The 23,881-nt window shown below is 37.8% G+C and overlaps 1 pseudogene; it reads left to right on the top strand.

Annotated features, from left to right (window-relative positions):
* Nucleotides 1–23,881, top strand: part of LOC128657231 (oocyte zinc finger protein XlCOF6-like) — a 157,798-nt pseudogene that overhangs the window by 104,544 nt on the left and 29,373 nt on the right.

Here is a 23,881-nt window from a genome sequence, read left to right as displayed (position 1 = left end):
TATTCCTCTAAGCACACTGAGCAAGGAGTCCACGTCTGGTTTCCCCTTTTTCCCATACAGGAACGAACAACCATATTTCACGTTTCTAATGGATCTTGGAAGTATGAATCCTTTCTATGCAGATCTAAAATAAAAATAAGTGTTATTAGTTATTTCTTTTTAGGTCCACAAATACTCTTAAATAATACAGATGTTAAGACATTTTATGCTTTAAAAAAAATATATCTATATATCTATATATATATATATATATATATATTTATATATATATATATATATATATATATATATATATAAATGAAGGTAAAAAGTTCTCCAGTCGTGGATGTAGTAAAAGAATATATTTATTGAAAAATGTTTAAAATCATTTACACCACTTGTAAAATTCGTAGAATGGGCATATATATATGTATAATAGGAAAGAGAGCGGCAGGCACTACAAAAACCAAGCGGGCTGACACTAAAGTTTGAAAAATCAAAAAAAACTTTAATGAAAGTTATCTCAAAAGTTAACAGTTAAGGCAGAACACAAGTACAGGGGGGTGAAAAAAATGTGACAAGGAAGGCCTGACGCGTTTCGCGCCCCCTAGTGGCGCTTAATCATAGGCTACAGCACTAGGTAAGAGATACCTATTTAAAGGGAAAACCATTAACCCTAGACGTGCAGAAAATAATTTAAAAACATTATAAATTGTTAAAAACATTGGCACACTTACAGTGGGAATAATATACAAGATTGTATATATATATACAGGTTTCTATAATACAACAAGCAACAAGGTTTGAACTTAGACTGCCTGAATTAAAAGATGATAACGGATGTTAATATACGGAGAGGAGTTTAGTAAAAACTAGTATACTATATGCTTTTTAACTAATATGGTCAATTCGCTTAATTTTTATAATGAAGACAAGCAATGAAAAAAGCAGTATATAGATAATAAATATATTATATGTATATCCAACAGAACTTAGTTGTCTATTAGGTAATTCACATCACATTCTTTGTTCATTCCAAAGGGTTGCCGTGTATTTAGCTTTATTATCCAAAATATTTCCTTTTTATCTAGTATATGTTGTCTGTTACCTCCTCTAATAGGAATTCTAGCTATGTCTATAATTTGGACGGACATATCTGCCAAATGTGTGAAATGTAAACCATTAAAATGACTTGCTACTGCAGAGTCCTTACAATAGTTTTTGACATCTCTCATATGCTCTCCAAACCTTGTTCTGACTTCACGTGAGGTTTTTCCCACGTACTGACATTTACAAATATTACAAGTCAGAAGATAAATAGCAAACTTAGTTTTGCAGTTAGCATAAAAGTCTATAACATATTTCCCATGATCTACACTCGAGGAGAATTGAGTGCCTTTAATAAGGTTAGGGCAGGTATGACAATCCCTACTACCACATTTGTGAACACCCTTTCTAGATAGCCAATCCCCTGACGGGGTACTTTTTGTGTCCAAGACCAGACTGGGAGAAAGTACCTTCCCCAGTGTCTTGGGTTTTTTTGGGACAAACCTGAAATTTTTTACCAGAGGTTTAAGAATGTCATCTCCCAATAATAAATGGGAATGTTTCTTTAAGATTTTAACCACAGCATTGTAATGCATTGAGTATTCTGTGGTGAAAATAATACTCTCATTAGTGCCCAATTTAGACTCATTTTTGTTGTTAATAGGTTTATTCTTATACTTTTTTACTGCCAGTCTCGATTGTTCGAGTTTTCTTGGATTGTAACCTCTCTTAATTAACCTCTCTTTCAATTCTAGAGACTGTGTTTCATATATAAGATCGCTTTTGGTGTTCCTGCGAAGCCTAATAAACTGCCCTCTTGGTATGGCTTTCTTTACATGTTCTGGGTGCTGTGATGCGGCATGCAGAATGGTATTTCCTGCTACTGGTTTCCTGTACGTTTGGGTCACAATTTGATTGTCTATAATTTTCAATGTTAAATCTAAGTAGTTGATTTGCAACCCATTTAATTCACCTGTAAATTGCAAACCCATTAAGTTGTTACTTAGATAAGACAATAAATCATCCAAAACAACAGATTTCTTCTCATTGTTAACTATCATGAGCAAATCATCTATGTAACGAACAAAAAGTACTACTTGATCCATCCAGGGGTTATTACTTGAAAAAACATATGTTAATTCCCACCATGAAACATAAATATTAGCAAAAGCCGGGGCAAATTTTGCCCCCATGGCGGTCCCCCTTATTTGTAAGTAGTACTCTTTGTTAAACATAAAATAATTATGCGAGAGCAAAAATTGTAAAATTTCACATATGTAGTGTCTTTCCTGATCACTCAAGTTTGTTTCTCTCTTTAAAAAATAGTCCACAGCACTAATGCCTGAGTGCTGGGGTATGCTGGTATATAAAGAAACTATATCCGCAGTTATCCAGCTGTAGTTGGACTGCCATTGGATGGTGTCCAATGTTGTTAGCAAGTGAGATGTGTCTCTTAAGTAGCTAAGTTGTCTTTGTGCAATGGGCTGTAGTATAGTATCTACCCATTCTCCTAAAGGTTCCAGTAAAGACCCTATGCCCGCTATAATGGGCCTGCCCGGTGGATGTTGAATATTCTTATGTATTTTGGGTACATGATGGAACAGAGGAGTAATTGGGTGTTCTGGAATTAATAAATCTACATCCTCTTCTTTAAAAATGCCCAAAATAATGCCATCGGCAACAAGTTTGGTGATTTCTTTTTTAAAAGTATGTACTGGATTGTATGGCAACAACCTATAGACACTATTATCTGAAAGCTGCCTCTGGGCCTCTTCAAAATAGTATGATTTATCCATGACAACGATGCTGCCACCCTTATCCGAATTTCTGATGACAATGTCATCGTTATTTTTCAAAGTATTAATAGCTGAACGCTCTGTGAAATTCATATTCTGGGTGGCAGCATCGCCACCTGTACTGACATCAGCTTCAAGTTTAAGTATGTCCTCTTGGACTAGTCTATGGTAGGCATTGACCATAGGGCCCCTAAAGTTAATAGGATAAAACTTAGACCTATATTTATTTGGTCTTCCTAATTTCTCTGTTGAGCTCTCCTGGTCAGTGCCCCCCATACTGTATAACTCATTAAGTGTTGCTACAGAGCACGCATCTATGAATGGTAAATGTGGAACAACTGCATTAGATTTAGGAATAGGCAACATTATATTATCCTGATCATCATTAGTATTAGACAAAGCAAAAAACCTTTTCAAAGACAATTTTCGTATAAATTTGTTCACATCCAAAAGTGTATTAAAGCATGAAAGCCTATTGGTTGGAGCAAAGCCCAAACCTTTTGATAACACAGCAATTTCACTATCTTTCAACTGATGTTTTGAAATATTAATAACATTAAGTCCTTCTTCTGTGCATAGTGGTGTTGGAATTATTGCTTCTGCCCCCTTTTCATCTTGATCTTTCTTTTTTCTTCCTTTGCGCCATCTTCGTCTGTATTTTTTCCTTTTTCTGAACTTTTCCTTATTTTCAGACGTGTCGCCGGTTGTTCTTCCAAGTCTTCCCCCAACTGCACCTGTAAAAAAGCACATGAGGGTGGAGGAGTAGGAGAAGAGGGAGGAGAAGAAGCAGGAGAGGAAGATGAAGCAGTTGAGGAGCAGAAAGAAGAAATAGAGGAGACTGCTGAGATGTTAGCTTCTGAATCCGTGGACTCTCCCTCTGAAGCACTGAATGCCACTTTCCTGGCTTTCTTGTTCTTATTTTTAAGGATAGATTTAGGAACTTGTTTAGTTGGATCCTTATCATTCCCTTTTTCCTTGTGCTTATTTTTCATCTGTTGTTTAATTTTCCACGACTTGTTTTTTCGTTCACGTTGCTGTTGGCGCACCTCTGCCCAGTTATAAACTTTATCCTGATCATAATCATCTTTGTCACGTATAAATTTAGTTCCCTTTCTAGAGGCTTGTTCCTGATCACATCTCTTAAGGGTCTCATCCAATTTCTTCTTGTGCTCTAAGTATTTGGAGCTTACTTCCAAAGGTTTGAGGTCCTCTTTAATATTATCCACTTCTGCTTTGAGCTTCGTTCTTTTTTTCTCTTTAACTCTAATCAATACCTTGATGAGTTTAAATGAGCACTCTGTGAGTGCTATATTCCAATCCTCCATATCCAGAGGATCTTCAAAGTCAAAAGATGGATATTTCTTAATTCTAAGACCCCTTGGGATTCTTTCCGCTTCCACATATTTATTGAATGCAACAATATCCCACATCAGGCGTAGATCAGAAATTAGAATCTTTTGTAAGGCTTTGAAATTGGTTTTTAGGCTAGACTCCTCAATATCACTTTCTGCTTTAGAGAAAATTTTATTGAAAAAATCCTCTCTATTATACATATCAAACATGTCAATAGTCTCTTCCACATTGCTGTTAGTATCTGAATCCTGAATAGAATGGGTGAAATCTGTTCCCAAACCCTCCCTGTTTGTGTCTGCCATTTTTAAAGAACTGTATGTTATTTTATAGCCCTTTGGATTATATCCCAGCTGAAGAAATTGGATGAGACCCTTAAGAGATGTGATCAGGAACAAGCCTCTAGAAAGGGAACTAAATTTATACGTGACAAAGATGATTATGATCAGGATAAAGTTTATAACTGGGCAGAGGTGCGCCAACAGCAACGTGAACGAAAAAACAAGTCGTGGAAAATTAAACAACAGATGAAAAATAAGCACAAGGAAAAAGGGAATGATAAGGATCCAACTAAACAAGTTCCTAAATCTATCCTTAAAAATAAGAACAAGAAAGCCAGGAAAGTGGCATTCAGTGCTTCAGAGGGAGAGTCCACGGATTCAGAAGCTAACATCTCAGCAGTCTCCTCTATTTCTTCTTTCTGCTCCTCAACTGCTTCATCTTCCTCTCCTGCTTCTTCTCCTCCCTCTTCTCCTACTCCTCCACCCTCATGTGCTTTTTTACAGGTGCAGTTGGGGGAAGACTTGGAAGAACAACCGGCGACACGTCTGAAAATAAGGAAAAGTTCAGAAAAAGGAAAAAATACAGACGAAGATGGCGCAAAGGAAGAAAAAAGAAAGATCAAGATGAAAAGGGGGCAGAAGCAATAATTCCAACACCACTATGCACAGAAGAAGGACTTAATGTTATTAATATTTCAAAACATCAGTTGAAAGATAGTGAAATTGCTGTGTTATCAAAAGGTTTGGGCTTTGCTCCAACCAATAGGCTTTCATGCTTTAATACACTTTTGGATGTGAACAAATTTATACGAAAATTGTCTTTGAAAAGGTTTTTTGCTTTGTCTAATACTAATGATGATCAGGATAATATAATGTTGCCTATTCCTAAATCTAATGCAGTTGTTCCACATTTACCATTCATAGATGCGTGCTCTGTAGCAACACTTAATGAGTTATACAGTATGGGGGGCACTGACCAGGAGAGCTCAACAGAGAAATTAGGAAGACCAAATAAATATAGGTCTAAGTTTTATCCTATTAACTTTAGGGGCCCTATGGTCAATGCCTACCATAGACTAGTCCAAGAGGACATACTTAAACTTGAAGCTGATGTCAGTACAGGTGGCGATGCTGCCACCCAGAATATGAATTTCACAGAGCGTTCAGCTATTAATACTTTGAAAAATAACGATGACATTGTCATCAGAAATTCGGATAAGGGTGGCAGCATCGTTGTCATGGATAAATCATACTATTTTGAAGAGGCCCAGAGGCAGCTTTCAGATAATAGTGTCTATAGGTTGTTGCCATACAATCCAGTACATACTTTTAAAAAAGAAATCACCAAACTTGTTGCCGATGGCATTATTTTGGGCATTTTTAAAGAAGAGGATGTAGATTTATTAATTCCAGAACACCCAATTACTCCTCTGTTCCATCATGTACCCAAAATACATAAGAATATTCAACATCCACCGGGCAGGCCCATTATAGCGGGCATAGGGTCTTTACTGGAACCTTTAGGAGAATGGGTAGATACTATACTACAGCCCATTGCACAAAGACAACTTAGCTACTTAAGAGACACATCTCACTTGCTAACAACATTGGACACCATCCAATGGCAGTCCAACTACAGCTGGATAACTGCGGATATAGTTTCTTTATATACCAGCATACCCCAGCACTCAGGCATTAGTGCTGTGGACTATTTTTTAAAGAGAGAAACAAACTTGAGTGATCAGGAAAGACACTACATATGTGAAATTTTACAATTTTTGCTCTCGCATAATTATTTTATGTTTAACAAAGAGTACTACTTACAAATAAGGGGGACCGCCATGGGGGCAAAATTTGCCCCGGCTTTTGCTAATATTTATGTTTCATGGTGGGAATTAACATATGTTTTTTCAAGTAATAACCCCTGGATGGATCAAGTAGTACTTTTTGTTCGTTACATAGATGATTTGCTCATGATAGTTAACAATGAGAAGAAATCTGTTGTTTTGGATGATTTATTGTCTTATCTAAGTAACAACTTAATGGGTTTGCAATTTACAGGTGAATTAAATGGGTTGCAAATCAACTACTTAGATTTAACATTGAAAATTATAGACAATCAAATTGTGACCCAAACGTACAGGAAACCAGTAGCAGGAAATACCATTCTGCATGCCGCATCACAGCACCCAGAACATGTAAAGAAAGCCATACCAAGAGGGCAGTTTATTAGGCTTCGCAGGAACACCAAAAGCGATCTTATATATGAAACACAGTCTCTAGAATTGAAAGAGAGGTTAATTAAGAGAGGTTACAATCCAAGAAAACTCGAACAATCGAGACTGGCAGTAAAAAAGTATAAGAATAAACCTATTAACAACAAAAATGAGTCTAAATTGGGCACTAATGAGAGTATTATTTTCACCACAGAATACTCAATGCATTACAATGCTGTGGTTAAAATCTTAAAGAAACATTCCCATTTATTATTGGGAGATGACATTCTTAAACCTCTGGTAAAAAATTTCAGGTTTGTCCCAAAAAAACCCAAGACACTGGGGAAGGTACTTTCTCCCAGTCTGGTCTTGGACACAAAAAGTACCCCGTCAGGGGATTGGCTATCTAGAAAGGGTGTTCACAAATGTGGTAGTAGGGATTGTCATACCTGCCCTAACCTTATTAAAGGCACTCAATTCTCCTCGAGTGTAGATCATGGGAAATATGTTATAGACTTTTATGCTAACTGCAAAACTAAGTTTGCTATTTATCTTCTGACTTGTAATATTTGTAAATGTCAGTACGTGGGAAAAACCTCACGTGAAGTCAGAACAAGGTTTGGAGAGCATATGAGAGATGTCAAAAACTATTGTAAGGACTCTGCAGTAGCAAGTCATTTTAATGGTTTACATTTCACACATTTGGCAGATATGTCCGTCCAAATTATAGACATAGCTAGAATTCCTATTAGAGGAGGTAACAGACAACATATACTAGATAAAAAGGAAATATTTTGGATAATAAAGCTAAATACACGGCAACCCTTTGGAATGAACAAAGAATGTGATGTGAATTACCTAATAGACAACTAAGTTCTGTTGGATATACATATAATATATTTATTATCTATATACTGCTTTTTTCATTGCTTGTCTTCATTATAAAAATTAAGCGAATTGACCATATTAGTTAAAAAGCATATAGTATACTAGTTTTTACTAAACTCCTCTCCGTATATTAACATCCGTTATCATCTTTTAATTCAGGCAGTCTAAGTTCAAACCTTGTTGCTTGTTGTATTATAGAAACCTGTATATATATATACAATCTTGTATATTATTCCCACTGTAAGTGTGCCAATGTTTTTAACAATTTATAATGTTTTTAAATTATTTTCTGCACGTCTAGGGTTAATGGTTTTCCCTTTAAATAGGTATCTCTTACCTAGTGCTGTAGCCTATGATTAAGCGCCACTAGGGGGCGCGAAACGCGTCAGGCCTTCCTTGTCACATTTTTTTCACCCCCCTGTACTTGTGTTCTGCCTTAACTGTTAACTTTTGAGATAACTTTCATTAAAGTTTTTTTTGATTTTTCAAACTTTAGTGTCAGCCCGCTTGGTTTTTGTAGTGCCTGCCGCTCTCTTTCCTATTTTACCTTTGGGCGATCTTGAGTCATATCGCTGGCTACGGCACTCTCTCAGCCACTCTCATTGGAGGACTTGGTGTGATCTTCGTATGTGCCGGTTCCGGTTCCGGATGCAGCTACACCGCGCTTACCTTGGTTTCAGCATATATATATGTATGTATGTATGTATATATATATATATATATATATGTGTGTGTGTGTATATATATATATATATATATATATATATATATATATACATTTCTATTTCTAAAAGTATTCATTTTTATTTTTTTTTATACAGGGAATTGCAAATGCTAATTTGTCTGCTCTCAGTAATTTTAAGTTTACACCATAGCATTTGTCTTTGCTGGCCATGGTGTTCACTGCCCCACCCACATAGCATGGGGTCAATCCACGAGCTTGTGCTAATTATCAGTCCCTTTTGGAAAATGCTTGCATTTTCAACATCTCTCCAGATGGATCGGCATCTCCGTTGGAGGAAGCCCATATATGGGCATGTATCCTGATTCCAGTCTGCTAATTTCCATCTCATTAGGTCTTAAATCAACAGTCATAGACATTTATGTCTTTATTAACTGTATGGGGGTAAGGGATGCTCTGAAGCTTGCATTTTCAATTAAGGAGCAAATGGTTTTGTCCTGTCTCAAGCCACAAACTCTGTTCTCTCTCAAAATCACTTCCACAACATTCCTCTAAGTGACTGTTCTAAATTGAGCAGGCCAAATGTTTCATTGTCCCCACCTGTGTGTTCAGCATAACTTTACATGCTGAGTGGGGGAGAACTGAACATGATTGAAGTTGGTTTGTCTGAAAGAAATGAATCATTTTCTACTGACCAGCCAGATATCAGAATAAATATATATATTTATTAACCTTAAAATATATGATTAAAATATATATTTATTAACCTTACATATACCTTGACAATATATATACTGCCATTTGAGAGAGAGAGAGAAAGAAAGGACATGCTGGAACATTAGTGCTAGATTTACTGGATTGCAAATACCTTCCCTGGTACTGAGGAATGGACTATAAGTTACTTTATTATGTCACTTATGGGCAGTTTTTTACATGGGTAACAGTGCCACCTAATGGTCAGAGCATTGTTATCCACTGCTAGAGAATATTGATACTAGTCTCTTATACTGCATAGCTTTATACTCCAGGTTTGTTGTTGTGGACATTTAATTGATGTGCCTGAACTATTATTATTATTTTTTTTTAGTGTTTTTTTTTCTATGCCCATGAAAGGGGGAAAAAATATTTAAATTAAAAAATCGTAAAATAAAGCAGCTTTAGTGAAATGTTTTGCAAATGTGTAAAATGTATCAGAATGCAACAAATAATGTTCTATTTGTGACAGCAATTAGCAAGCAGATTGATTTTATGTATTGCTGACCCCTATGAGCAAATCAAAAGTAATTTTGTTCTGTGTACTTCAGGGAAACTATGTAGCTTTAAGTGATCACATTTTCCATTTCACAAATCATATATTTTTGTTTATGCAAGTCCATCTACAGTCCTGCCATTGGTGGTATGGTAGTTGGTAACTGAGCTCCCAGGAGCACCTGGCCTTGGACTTTTTTATCAGTGCTATTTATTATTAGATGCTATGCCCAGCTTTTATGTGCTATAGATGATTTGTGTCACTTAAAACTACATATTTTTCCTGAAGTATATAGAGCTAAATTTCCTTTGATTTGCTCCATATTGGTAATATCGGTAAGTTTCTGGCCGATACCGATATTTCAGAGATTCCAAATGTCGGCCCTAAAAATCGGCCGCTCCGATATATCGGTCTATCCCTAATATATACGTTGTTCGGTACGGTAGCCAAAGTACTGCACAATGTATATATGTTGTATTGGGTGAAGGGGTTAAGTTTAGTTTTTAAGACTGTTGTTAATCTTCCTGAAATTTTCCCTGTTGCTGTATCTGACACAATCACTGGAATTTTTTTACTCCTAAAGGTTTAAAAAGTTATATCTTTTACCTGCTGTTAATTTAGATTTCTTTCATGTAATTAGCAAGAGTCCATGAGCTAGTGACGTATGGGATAAACATTCCTACCAGGAGGGGCAAAGTTTCCCAAACCTCAAAATGCCTATAAATACACCCCTCACCACACCCACAATTCAGTTTTACAAACTTTGCCTCCTATGGAGGTGGTGAAGTAAGTTTGTGCTAGATTCTACGTTGATATGCGCTCCGCAGCAAGTTGGAGCCCGGTTTTCCTCTCAGCGTGCAGTGAATGTCAGAGGGATGTGAGGAGAGTATTGCCTATTTGAATGCAGTGATCTCCTTCTACGGGGTCTATTTCATAGGTTCTCTGTTATCGGTCGTAGAGATTCATCTCTTACCTCCCTTTTCAGATCGACGATATACTCTTATTTATATACCATTACCTCTGCTGATTTTCGTTTCAGTACTGGTTTGGCTTTCTACAAACATGTAGATGAGTGTCCTGGGGTAAGTAAATCTTATTTTCTGTGACACTCTAAGCTATGGTTGGGCACTTTATTTATAAAGTTCTAAATATATGTATTCAAACATTTATTTGCCTTGACTCAGGATGTTCAACATTCCTTATTTTCAGACAGTCAGTTTCATATTTGGGATAATGCATTTGAATCAATCATTTTTTCTTACCTTAAAAATTTGACTCTTTTTTCCCTGTGGGCTGTTAGGCTCGCGGGGGCTGAAAATGCTTCATTTTATTGCGTCATTCTTGGCGCGGACTTTTTTGGCGCAAAAAAATAATCTTTTCTGTTTCCGGCGTCATACGTGTCGCCGGAAGTTGCGTCATTTTTTTGATGTCCTTTTGCGCCAAAAATGTCGGCGTTCCGGATGTGGCATCATTTTTTGCACCAAAAAGCATTAGGCGCCAAATAATGTGGGCGTCTTATTTGGCGCTAAAAAAATATGGGCGTCGCTTTTGTCTCCACATTATTTCAGTCTCATTTTTTCTTTGCTTCTGGTTACTAGAAGCTTGTTTATTGGCATTTTTTCCCATTCCTGAAACTGTCATTTAAGGAATTTGATCAATTTTGCTTTATATGTTGTTTTTTCTCTTACATATTGCAAGATGTCTCACGTTGCATCTGAGTCAGAAGATACTTCAGGAAAATCGCTGTCTAGTGCTGGAACTACCAAAGCTAAGTGTATCTGCTGTAAACTTTTGGTAGCTATTCCTCCGGCTGTTGTTTGTACTAATTGTCATGACAAACTTGTTAATGCAGATAATATTTCCTTTAGTAATGTACCATTGCCTGTTGCAGTACCTTCAACATCTAAGGTGCAGAATGTTCCTGATAACATAAGAGATTTTGTTTCTGAATCCATCAAGAAGGCTATGTCTGTTATTTCTCCTTCTAGTAAACATAAAAAATCTTTTAAAACTTCTCTCTCTACAGATGAATTTTTAAATGAACATCATCATTCTGATTCTGATGACTCTTCTGGTTCAGAGGATTCTGTCTCAGAGATTGATGCTGATAAATCTTCTTATTTATTTAAAATGGAATTTATTCGTTCTTTACTTAAAGAAGTACTAATTGCTTTAGAAATAGAGGATTCTGGTCCTCTTGATACTAATTCTAAACGTTTAGATAAGGTATTTAAATCTCCTGTGGTTTATCCAGAAGTTTTTCCTGTTCCTAATGCTATTTCTGAAGTAATTTCCAGAGAATGGGATAAATTGGGTAATTCATTTACTCCTTCTAAACGTTTTAAGCTATTATATCCTGTGCCGTCTGACAGATTAGAATTTTGGGACAAAATCCCTAAAGTTGATGGGGCTATTTCTACCCTTGCTAAACGTACTACTATTCCTACGTCAGATGGTACTTCGTTTAAGGATCCTTTAGATAGGAAAATTGAATCCTTTCTAAGAAAAGCTTATCTGTGTTCAGGTAATCTTCTTAGACCTGCTATATCATTGGCTGATGTTGCTGCAGCTTCAACTTTTTGGTTGGAGACTTTAGCGCAACAAGTAACAGATCATGATTCTCATAATATTATTATTCTTCTTCAGCATGCTAATAATTTTATCTGTGATGCCATTTTTGATATTATTAGAGTTGATGTCAGGTTTATGTCTCTAGCTATTTTAGCTAGAAGAGCTTTATGGCTTAAAACTTGGAATGCTGATATGGCTTCTAAATCAACTCTACTTTCCATTTCTTTCCAGGGTAACAAATTATTTGGTTCTCAGTTGGATTCTATTATCTCAACTGTTACTGGTGGGAAAGGAACTTTTTTACCACAGGATAAAAAATCTAAGGGTAAAAACAGGGCTAATAATCGTTTTCGTTCCTTTCGTTTCAACAAAGAACAAAAGCCTGATCCTTCATCCTCAGGAGCAGTTTCAGTTTGGAAACCATCTCCAGTCTGGAATAAATCCAAGCCTTCTAGAAAGGCAAAGCCTGCTTCTAAGTCCACATGAAGGTGCGGCCCTCATTCCAGCTCAGCTGGTAGGGGGCAGGTTACGTTTTTTCAAAGAAATTTGGATCAATTCTGTTCACAATCTTTGGATTCAGAACATTGTTTCAGAAGGGTACAGAATTGGTTTCAAGATGAGACCTCCTGCAAAGAGATTTTTTCTTTCCGTGTCCCAGTAAATCCAGTGAAAGCTCAAGCATTTCTGAATTGTGTTTCAGATCTAGAGTTGGCTGGAGTAATTATGCCAGTTCCAGTTCTGGAACAGGGGATGGGGTTTTATTCAAATCTCTTCATTGTACCAAAGAAGGAGAATTCCTTCAGACCAGTTCTGGATCTAAAAATATTGAATCGTTATGTAAGGATACCAACGTTCAAAATGGTAACTGTAAGGACTATCTTGCCTTTTGTTCAGCAAGGGCATTATATGTCCACAATAGATTTACAGGATGCATATCTGCATATTCCGATTCATCCAGATCATTATCAGTTCCTGAGATTCTTTTTTCTGGACAAGCATTACCAGTTTGTGGCTCTGCCGTTTGGCCTAGCTACAGCTCCAAGAATTTTTACAAAGGTTCTCGGTGCCCTTCTGTCTGTAATCAGAGAACAGGGTATTGTGGTATTTCCTTATTTGGACGATATCTTGGTACTTGCTCAGTCTTTACATTTAGCAGAATCTCATACGAATCGACTTGTGTTGTTTCTTCAAGATCATGGTTGGAGGATCAATTCACCAAAAAGTTCATTGATTCCTCAGACAAGGGTAACCTTTCTGGGTTTCCAGATAGATTCAGTGTCCATAACTCTGTCTTTAACAGACAAGAGACGTCTAAAATTGATTTCAGCTTGTCGAAACCTTCAGTCACAATCATTCCCTTCGGTAGCCTTATGCATGGAAATTCTAGGTCTTATGACTGCTGCATCGGACGCGATCCCCTTTGCTCGTTTTCACATGCGACCTCTTCAGCTCTGTATGCTGAACCAATGGTGCAAGGATTACACAAAGATATCTCAATTAATATCTTTAAAACCGATTGTACGACACTCTCTAACGTGGTGGACAGATCACCATCGTTTAATTCAGGGGGCTTCTTTTGTGCTTCCGACCTGGACTGTAATTTCAACAGATGCAAGTCTCACAGGTTGGGGAGCTGTGTGGGGATCTCTGACGGCACAAGGAGTTTGGGAATCTCAGGAGGTGAGATTACCGATCAATATTTTGGAACTCCGTGCAATTTTCAGAGCTCTTCAGTCTTGGCCTCTTCTGAAGAGAGAATCGTTCATTTGCTTTCAGACAGACAATGTCACAACTGTGGCATACATCAATCATCAAGGAGGGACTCACAGTCCTCTGGCTATGAAAGAAGTATCTCGAATTCTGGTTTGGGCGGAATCCAGCTCCTGTCTAATCTCTGCGGTTCATATCCCAGGTATAGACAATTGGGAAGTGGATTATCTCAGTCGCCAAACGTTGCATCCGGGCGAATGGTCTCTTCACCCAGAGGTATTTCTTCAGATTGTTCAAATGTGGGAGCTTCCAGAAATAGATCTGATGGCGTCTCATCTAAACAAGAAACTTCCCAGGTATCTGTCCAGATCCCGGGATCCTCAGGCGGAAGCAGTGGATGCATTATCACTTCCTTGGAAGTATCATCCTGCTTATATCTTTCCGCCTCTAGTTCTTCTTCCAAGAGTAATCTCCAAGATTCTGAAGGAATGCTCGTTTGTTCTGCTGGTAGCTCCGGCATGGCCTCACAGGTTTTGGTATGCGGATCTTGTCCGGATGGCCTCTTGCCATCCGTGGTCTCTTCCGCTACGACCAGACCTTCTGTCGCAAGGTCCTTTTTTCCATCAGGATCTCAAATCCTTAAATTTAAAGGTATGGAGATTGAACGCTTGATTCTTGGTCAAAGAGGTTTCTCTGACTCTGTGATTAATACTATGTTACAGGCTCGTAAATCTGTATCCAGAGAGATATATTATAGAGTCTGGAGGACTTATGTTTCTTGGTGTCTTTCTCATCATTTTTCTTGGCATTCTTTTAGAATCCCGAGAATTTTACAGTTTCTTCAGGATGGTTTAGATAAAGGTTTATCCGCAAGTTCTTTGAAAGGACAAATCTCTGCTCTTTCTGTTCTTTTTCACAGAAAGATTGCTAATCTTCCTGATATTCATTGTTTTGTACAAGCTTTGGTTCGTATAAAACCTGTCATTAAGTCAATTTCTCCACCTTGGAGTTTGAATTTGGTTCTGGGGGCTCTTCAAGCTCCTCCGTTTGAACCTATGCATTCATTGGACATTAAATTACTTTCTTGGAAAGTTTTGTTCCTTTTGGCAATCTCTTCTGCCAGAAGAGTTTCTGAATTATCTGCTCTTTCTTGTGAGTCTCCTTTTCTGATTTTTCATCAGGATAAGGCGGTGTTGCGAACTTCTTTTGAATTTTTACCTAAAGTTGTGAATTCCAACAACATTAGTAGAGAAATTGTGGTTCCTTCATTATGTCCTAATCCTAAGAATTCTAAGGAGAAATCGTTGCATTCTTTGGATGTTGTTAGAGCTTTGAAATATTATGTTGAAGCTGCTAAGTCTTTCCGAAAGACTTCTAGTTTATTTGTTATCTTTTCCGGTTCTAGAAAAGGCCAGAAAGCTTTTGCCATTTCTTTGGCATCTTGGTTGAAATCTTTAATTCATCTTGCCTATGTTGAGTCGGGTAAAACTCCGCCTCAAAGGATTACAGCTCATTCTACTAGGTCAGTTTCTACTTCCTGGGCGTTTAGGAATGAAGCTTCGATTGATCAGATTTGCAAAGCAGCAACTTGGTCCTCTTTGCATACTTTTACTAAATTCTACCATTTTGATGTATTTTCTTCTTCTGAAGCAGTTTTTGGTAGAAAAGTACTTCAGGCAGCAGTTTCAGTTTGAATCTTCTGCTTATGTTTTTTCTTTAAACTTTATTTTGGGTGTGGATTATTTTCAGCAGGAATTGGCTGTCTTTATTTTATCCCTCCCTCTCTAGTGACTCTTGCGTGGAAAGATCCACATCTTGGGTAATCATCCCATACGTCACTAGCTCATGGACTCTTGCTAATTACATGAAAGAAAACATAATTTATGTAAGAACTTACCTGATAAATTCATTTCTTTCATATTAGAAAGAGTCCATGAGGCCCGCCCTTTTTTTGTGGTGGTTATGATTTTTGTATAAAGCACAATTATTCCAATTCCTTATTTTATATGCTTTCGCACTTTTTTATCACCCCACTTCTTGGCTATTCGTTAAACTGAATTGTGGGTGTGGTGAGGGGTGTATTTATAGGCATTTTGAGGTTTGGGAAACTTTGCCCCTCCTGGTAGGAATGTATATCCCATACGTCACTAGCTCATGGACTCTTGCTAATATGAAAGAAATGAATTTATCAGGTAAGTTCTTACATAAATTATGTTTTATGGTGAACAGTTCCCAAGGTCTATGGGGCCATTTCCACTCTGTCTAGCCAATGGCTAGGAGTTCATTGAGAGCCAAAATGCGTCAACCGATTTTATTGCTAGTTTTCAGGTATTCTCTTTTTTTTTCACCTGTATGGACATTATCCACAGATGTATATTTTAACACAAGTATTCAATAAAAGTCAAGATTTAACTCCAGCGAATGGTGCTCCTTGTTATTTTGTATTCTGTAACACTTTGGTGCCTCACCTAATTATGGATGACTGAGCAGAGGTGGGTAATTCCTTATTATTCCTATAGAACTGTTATTCTTATAGATGTAATCTCTTTATGAAATTCAATCCTTAACTGGGATTAGAAACTATCAGTATTGCCCTTTCACTGTTTTTTTCTGAGGGTTAGCTACTTTGTAGCAATTCCAGGTTGCTGCCTGTTATCTTAAACAGCCTTAGTGTAGTTACTTTTTGCAGAAGTGTATGACTGGCTGTTTTGGAAACAGTGTTACTGTCTGTCTTTTCAAGTAGTTACTATATAACTGTTCTTTTATTAATTGGAATATCACTATAAATATTATCTCAGCTGTGTACTCCAATAAAAATGTTACTATATCTCAGCAGTAACTTCCAATAAATGTTGTTATATTTATTTTTATAGGTTACAATATTTTTATATTGATCTCAGCAATCACAATTTAAAATATTCCTAAATTCTGACCTGTTAATCTTTATATACACATTGATTATATTTATGCAGAAAATAGGTTATTGATTATGACCAAATATATACAGTATAGTTGTTACAGTATTCTATATAAAGCCAGCTATAAAAAATATTTAGATTAATCAATATTCAATTACTCATCTGGTACATCTGTATTATGGACACAATATTTCTATAAATTAACTTTAACTCAAAATGAATCGCTTATTAAATAATCACACGTGAATTTTATTTGAACAATTTATAAATAGCCAGAAAGTTTAACCAATTCAATATACAGCTTATTTAACAACGTTTGGACTCACCTATCTCCAAATCTCACAATGAAATCTTTGCTTAACTCCCAAAATCTAATGTGATTTCCAGGGAATATAATTCACTACATTACCCAAAATAGTCTTAAAATAATACTTCAAATAATCAATTAATATAGCATCAAATAAGTTTAATTTAACCACAATAGTTTATGCAATTTCTAAATATATTACAGTAGCTTCGATTTTACCTATGAACATTAAAATACTAAATCCTTTCCTCTAAACAATTCATTTACTTAGCACTAATATAATTATTTATGGCCTACACAGGTCTCTAAAATATAAATTATAACTATAAATTACACCTTTAAATACATCTTCAATTAAACTACTGCTATAGAGACTACCTTTGATTTAAAATATTAAATATATTTAACAATCACTTATACTTTACCAGCTACCAATTTTTGAGAGTTTCAGCTTTTCCAATCCGAGTTTTTCCAAATTCATACGTGAAGAAATTTTGCAAACAGGATATCACAAACACAGAGGCAATTCTCTATTTCCAACAGGCCCCAAACCAAAGTGTGTTTTTTTTGTCCTTCCCTTCTTTGCATAGTCTTTTTGTCTGTGACAAATTCCACCTTTATTTCTAAATCACCCAATGGAAATTCTCTGGGTACGCCCTTTTAATCTGAGCTTATCTGTCATTGGCCCTGTGAAATGCCACTTTGTAATTCAATTTCTTTAAATTGAATACCTCTACGCTGCAACTCTCGCACTGGACACCGGAGGGCAACATGAGTAGGAATGTAGTTCCATTTGTCAAAGATATTAACTGTTTAAAAATATACATATTTTTTATAAATGTCTATTTAATACATTTATAATTTCCTAGCTTTAATAAACTATTTGTTCAGCTTATGGCCCATCTAATATAACTGAGCATATATAATATAACATATTGTTAATACTAAATATGGGTATATTTTGATATCTATCTATATATATATATATATATATATATATATATATACATATATATAACAAATATCTTAGCTAATGTATACTCCCAGACAATTCTTTCTCTATATATATCTTGAGGGATTCCTGAGTCATATTTCTATTAGGAGATAAAAGGATTTGAATACGATCATATCATGTTTCTTAGCTATCTCTTCTGCTAGAAGAGTCTCTGAATTGAATGCTCTCTTTTGTGAGTCTCCGGTATTTATATAACAAATTTACTGCAAAAAAAAGACATGTAAACGTTTTCGGGCATAAACCTGAGGACGGGTTTATGTCCGAAAACGTTTACATGTCTCTTTTGCAGTAAATTTGTTATACAAATACCAGAGAGTGCATTCCTTTCTTGGATACAATATGCATATTGTTTGAAGTGCACCCCGGAAGGTGCTAAATTGGGTGAGTGCTGGGTTCTCTTTAGACTGTATATTATATATATATATATATATATATATATATATATATATATATATATATATATATATATATATATATATATATATATATATATATATATATATATCTCACACAAAAAACAAGGAAAATAAAGTATAGAAAAAACATAATTTTTTTCTATATATTCATTTTAACTGTCTAGCATTGTGAAAAAAAAGTTTGAAAAAACTAATAATAAAAGTCTATTGATGATATATCATGCTAGTCCTGCCCTCATTACTTGTGGACCTCACTGCTTGGGTATTAGTTCCTAGGAGTAATTGATAGTGGTGTCTCACCACCTGTATGAAAGAAACATAATTATTGCTTACCTGATAAATTAATTCCTTTTCTCCAACATTGGTGTGTCCAGTCCACGGCTTCATCCTTACTTGTGGGATATTCTCTTCCCCTACAGGAAATGGCAAAGAGAGCACACAGCAAGAGCTGTCCATATAGTCCCCCCTCTGGCTCCGCCCCCCAGTCATTCTCTTTGCCGCTCTGAACAAGTAGCATCTCCACGGGGATGGTAAAGAGTATGTGGTGTTAGTTTAGTTTTTTATTCTTCTATCAAGAGTTTGTTATTTTAAAATAGTGCCGGTTTGTACTATTTACTCTAAAACAGAAAAAGATGAAGAGTTCTGTTTAAAGAGGAGTATGATTTTAGCAGCAGTAACTAAAATCAATTGCTGTTCCCACACAGGACTGTTGAGCCCAGAGAACTTCAGTTGGGGGGAACAGTTTGCAGACTTTTCTGCTCAAGGTATGACTAGTCCATTTTCTAACAAGACATAGTAATGCTAGAAGACTGTCATTTTCCCTTTTTGGGATCGGTAAGCCATTTTCTTAGACTCATAACAGAATGAAGGCTTAATAATGGGCTATATACTGGTTGACACTATTGTGGGCTAAATCGATAGATTTATACAATATTTATATCATATTTATATGGCATTTAGAGTGTTTTTGTGTAGTTAAATGCACTTTTGGGAACGTTTTATTTCACCTGGCATTTGGTTAGACTACTATTCCAGTCAGAAAGGCCCCTTCACTCTAGTATGCAGAGGAAGGAGGCCCCATTTCCGCGCCTCTGTTGCGCAGTTTAATTCCAAGGCAGTGCATGCAGCTTCATGTGAGGGGTCCTGTGGCTCAAAAAACGGACTCAGGAAGGTTCATTTCAATGGTGAATAACTCTCAGGGAAGGTAAAAAGCCGCAGCAAGGCTGTGGCAGTGATTGTAATGTGTTAAGATTGTTGATTTGAACAAATAGCTCCGGTTTGCTCATTTTAAGGGTTAAAGTCTTGAAACTTTGTGTGCAATACTTTCAAGGCATTAGGACACTGGGGTGCAAATTTTGTAAAAATCGGATATTGCCTTCATAGTTTTTCAAACTTGCAGAAATAAAGGGTGCCTTTTTATTATTTAAAGGGACAGTAACGGTTTTGTTTAAAAACGTTTTTATTGCATTATTAGCCTGCCAAATTCTGTCTAACATGTCTGTACCTTCAGATAGCATATGTTCTGTGTGTATAGAGGCCAAGGTGGTTCCCCCTTTAACTATTTGTGCAAAATGTGCCAGGGCGTCCAAACAAAGTCAGGACAGTGATGTCACATTTAATAAAATTGCCCAAGATGAAGGTAGTGGGGATAGTTCCTCATCCTCTCCTTCTGTGTCAACACCAGTTTTGGCCGCGCAGGCGATACCTAGTACATCTAGCGCGCCAATGCTTGTTACTATGCAGCAATTAACTACTGTGATGGATAATTCTATAGCAAATTTATTATCCAAACTACCATTATTTCCTAGAAAGCGTGATTGCTCAGTTTTAAATACAGAGGATGAGCAAGTTGGCGCTGATGATAACTTATCTGTTATACCCTCACATCAATCTGTATTGGCAGTGAAGGAGGGTCTGTCTGAAGGGGAAATTTCTGATTCAGGGAAAATTTCTCAGCAGGCAGAACCTGATATTGTGGCATTTAAATTTAAGTTAGAACATCTCCGCGCCCTGCTTAAGGAGGTGCTAACTACGCTCGATGATTGTGATTCTTTGGTAATTCCAGAGAAGCTGTGCAAAATGGACAAATTCTTAGAGGTCCCAGTGCACGCTGATGCTTTTCCGATACCCAAGAGGGTGGCGGACATAGTGACTAAGGAGTGGGAAAGGCCAGATATACCTTTTGTTCCACCTCCCATATTCAAGAAAATGTTCCCCATTGTCGACCCCAGAAGGGACGCATGGCAAACGGCCCCTAAGGTTGAGGGGGCAGTTTCAACGCTAGCCAAGCGCACAACTATTCCTTGCGCTTTAAAAGATCCTATGGATAAAAAAAATTTGAAGGATTGCTAAAAAAGATATTTGTACCAGCAAGGTTTCCTTCTTCAACCAATTTCGTGCATTATTCCTGTCACCATGGCAGCGTCTTTTTGGTTCGAGGAACTAGAAAATTCGCTCCAAAAGGAGACTCCATATGATGAAGTCATGGACAGAATTCACGCACTAAAGTTGGCTAATTCCTTTATTTTGGATGCCGCTTTCCAATTTAAGTTAGCAGCGAAAAAATCAGGTTTTGCTATAGTGGCGCCAAGAGCGCTTTGGCTAAAATCTTGGTCGGCGGATGTGTCGTCCAAAAATAAATTGTTTAATATTCCTTTCAAGGGTAAGACCCTTTTTGGTCCGGAATTGAAAGAGATTATTTCAGACATTACTGGTGGTAAGGGCCATGCTCTCCCACAGTATAAGCCTTTCAAGGCTAAGAACAAATCTGATTTTCGTTCCTTTCGCAATTTCAGGAACGGACCAAATCCTAACTCTGCAGCCTCTAGACAAGAAGGCACCGCTTCCCAGCCTAAACCAGCATGGAAACCATTGCAAGGCTGGAACAAGGGTAAACAGGCCAAGAAGCCTGCTGCTGCTACCAAGACAGCATGAAGGGGTAGCCCCCGATCCGGGACCGGATCTAGTAGGGGGCAGACTTTCTCTCTTTGCTCAGGCTTGGGCAAGAGATGTTCCGGATCCCTGGGCACTAGAAATAGTCTCTCAGGGGTATCTTCTAGAGTTCAAGGAACTTCCTCCAAGGGGAAGGTTCCACATGTCTCGCTTATCTTCAGACCAGATAAAGAGACAGGCATTCTTACATTGCGTAGGAGACCTATTAAAGATGGGAGTGATACACCCAGTTCCGATAGCGGAACAAGGTCTGGGTTTTTTACTCAAACCTGTTTGTAGTTCCCAAAAAAAGAGGGAACTTTCAGGCCAACAATCCAAGAGGGTCAATATATGACTACCGTGGACTTAAAGGATGCGTACCTGCATATTCCTATCCACAAAGATCATTATCAGTTCCTGAGGTTCGCCTTTCTGGACAAACATTACCAGTTCGTGGCTCTTCCGTTCAGTTTAGCCACTGCTCCCAGAATTTTCACAAAGGTGCTAGGGTCCCTTCTAGCGGTGCTAAGACCGAGGGGCATTGCTGTAGCACCTTATCTAGACGACATTCTAATTCAGCGTTGTCTCTTTCCAAAGCAAGGGCTTATACAGACATTGTTCTAGCCTTTCTCAGATCTCACGGGTGGAAGGTGAACGTAGAAAAGAGTTCTCTGTCCCCGTCTACAAGAGTTCCCTTTTTGGGAACAATAATAGATTATGTAGAAATGAAGATCTTCCTGACAGAGGTCAAAAAATTAAAGCTTCTAGACGCTTGTCAAGTTCTTCACTCTATTCCTCAGCCTTTCCATAGCTCAGTGCATGGAGGTAATAGGATTAATGGTTGCAGCAATGGACATAGTTCCTTTTGCTCGAATTCATCTAAGACCATTACAACTGTGCATGCTCAAACAGTGGAATGGGGATTATGCAGACTTGTCTCCCCAGATTCAAGTAGACCAGGTATCCAGGGACTCACTCCGCTGGTGGTTGACTCTAGATCACCTGTCTCTGGGAATGAGTTTCCGCAGTCCAGAGTGGATCTTCGTCTCGACCGACGCCAGTCTCTTAGACTGGGGTGCGGTCTGGAACTCTCTGAAAGCTTAGGGTCTTGGGAAGAGTCTCTTCTTCCGATAAACTTTTTAGACTGAGAGCGATATTCAATGCGCTCCAGGCATGGCCTCAACTAGCGGAGGCCAAATTCATCAGATTTCAGTCGGGCAACATGACGACTGTAGCGTACATCAATCATCAGGGGGGAACAAAGAGTTCCCTGGCGATGAGGGAGGTATCCAAGATCATCAAATGGGCGGAGGATCACTCCTGCCATCTATCTGCAATTCACATCCCAGGAGTAGACAACTGGGAGGCGGATTATTTGAGTCGTCAGACTTTCCATCCGGGGGGGTGGGAACTTCACCCGGAGGTTTTTACCCAGTTAACACATCTTTGGGGCATTCCAGATATGGATCTGATGGCGTCTCGCCAGAACGCCAAGGTTCCTCGATACGGGTCCAGATCCAGGGATCCCAAGGCGACACTAGTGGATGCATTAGTGGCAACCTGGTCGTTCAATCTAGCTTATGTGTTTCCACCGTTTCCCCTCCTTCCCAGGCTTGTAGCCAGGATAAAACAGGAGAAGGCATCGGTGATTCTAATAGCTCCTGCATGGCCACGCAGGACTTGGTATGCAGACCTGGTGAATATGTCATCGGCTCCACCATGGAAGCTACCTTTGAGACAGGATCTTCTAGTACAAGGTCCATTCGAACATCCAAATTTAGTCTCCCTGCATCTGACTGCTTGGAAATTGAACGCTTGATTCTATCTAAGCGTGGGTTTTCTGATTCAGTGATAGACACTCTGGTGCAAGCCAGAAAACCTGTAACTAGAAAAATTTACCATAAGATATGGCAAAAATATATCTGTTGGTGTGAATCCAAGGGATTCTCTTGGAGTAAAATTAAAATTCCTAGGATACTTTCCTTTCTCCAAGAGGGTTTGGATAAAGGGTTGTCAGCTAGTTCCTTAAAGGGACAGATATCTGCTCTGTCTGTTTTATTACACAAACGTCTGGCACCAGTTTCGAAGAAGGAACGTTTGTTACACAACCTAGATGTGGTCAGTTCTTTGAAATTCTATTTAGAAGCAACAAAGGATTTCAGACAAACTTCATCCTTGTTTGTCGTGTATTCTGGTAAGAGGAGAGGGCTGAAAGCTACTGCTACCTCTCTTTTTTTTTTGGCTGAAAAGCATCATCCGATTGGCTTATGAGACTGCCGGACGGCAGCCTCCTGAACGAGTTACAGCTCATTCTACTAGAGCCCTGACTTCCACATGGGCCTTCAAGAACGAGGCTTTTTCCAAATTTTACAAATTCGATACTTATGCTTCTTCGGAGGCTGTTTTTGGGAGAAAGGTTTTGCAGGCCGTGGTGCCTTCTGCTTAGGTAACCTGATTTGCTCCCTCCCTTCATCCGTGTCCTAAAGCTTTGGTATTGGTTCCCACAGGTAAGGATGAAGCCGTGG

Source organism: Bombina bombina, chromosome 4 (assembly GCF_027579735.1).
Source record: "Bombina bombina isolate aBomBom1 chromosome 4, aBomBom1.pri, whole genome shotgun sequence".
Classification (NCBI taxonomy): domain Eukaryota; kingdom Metazoa; phylum Chordata; class Amphibia; order Anura; family Bombinatoridae; genus Bombina; species Bombina bombina.
Note: the sequence above shows the minus strand (reverse complement) of the source record. Positions and strands in the feature narration are given on the sequence as shown.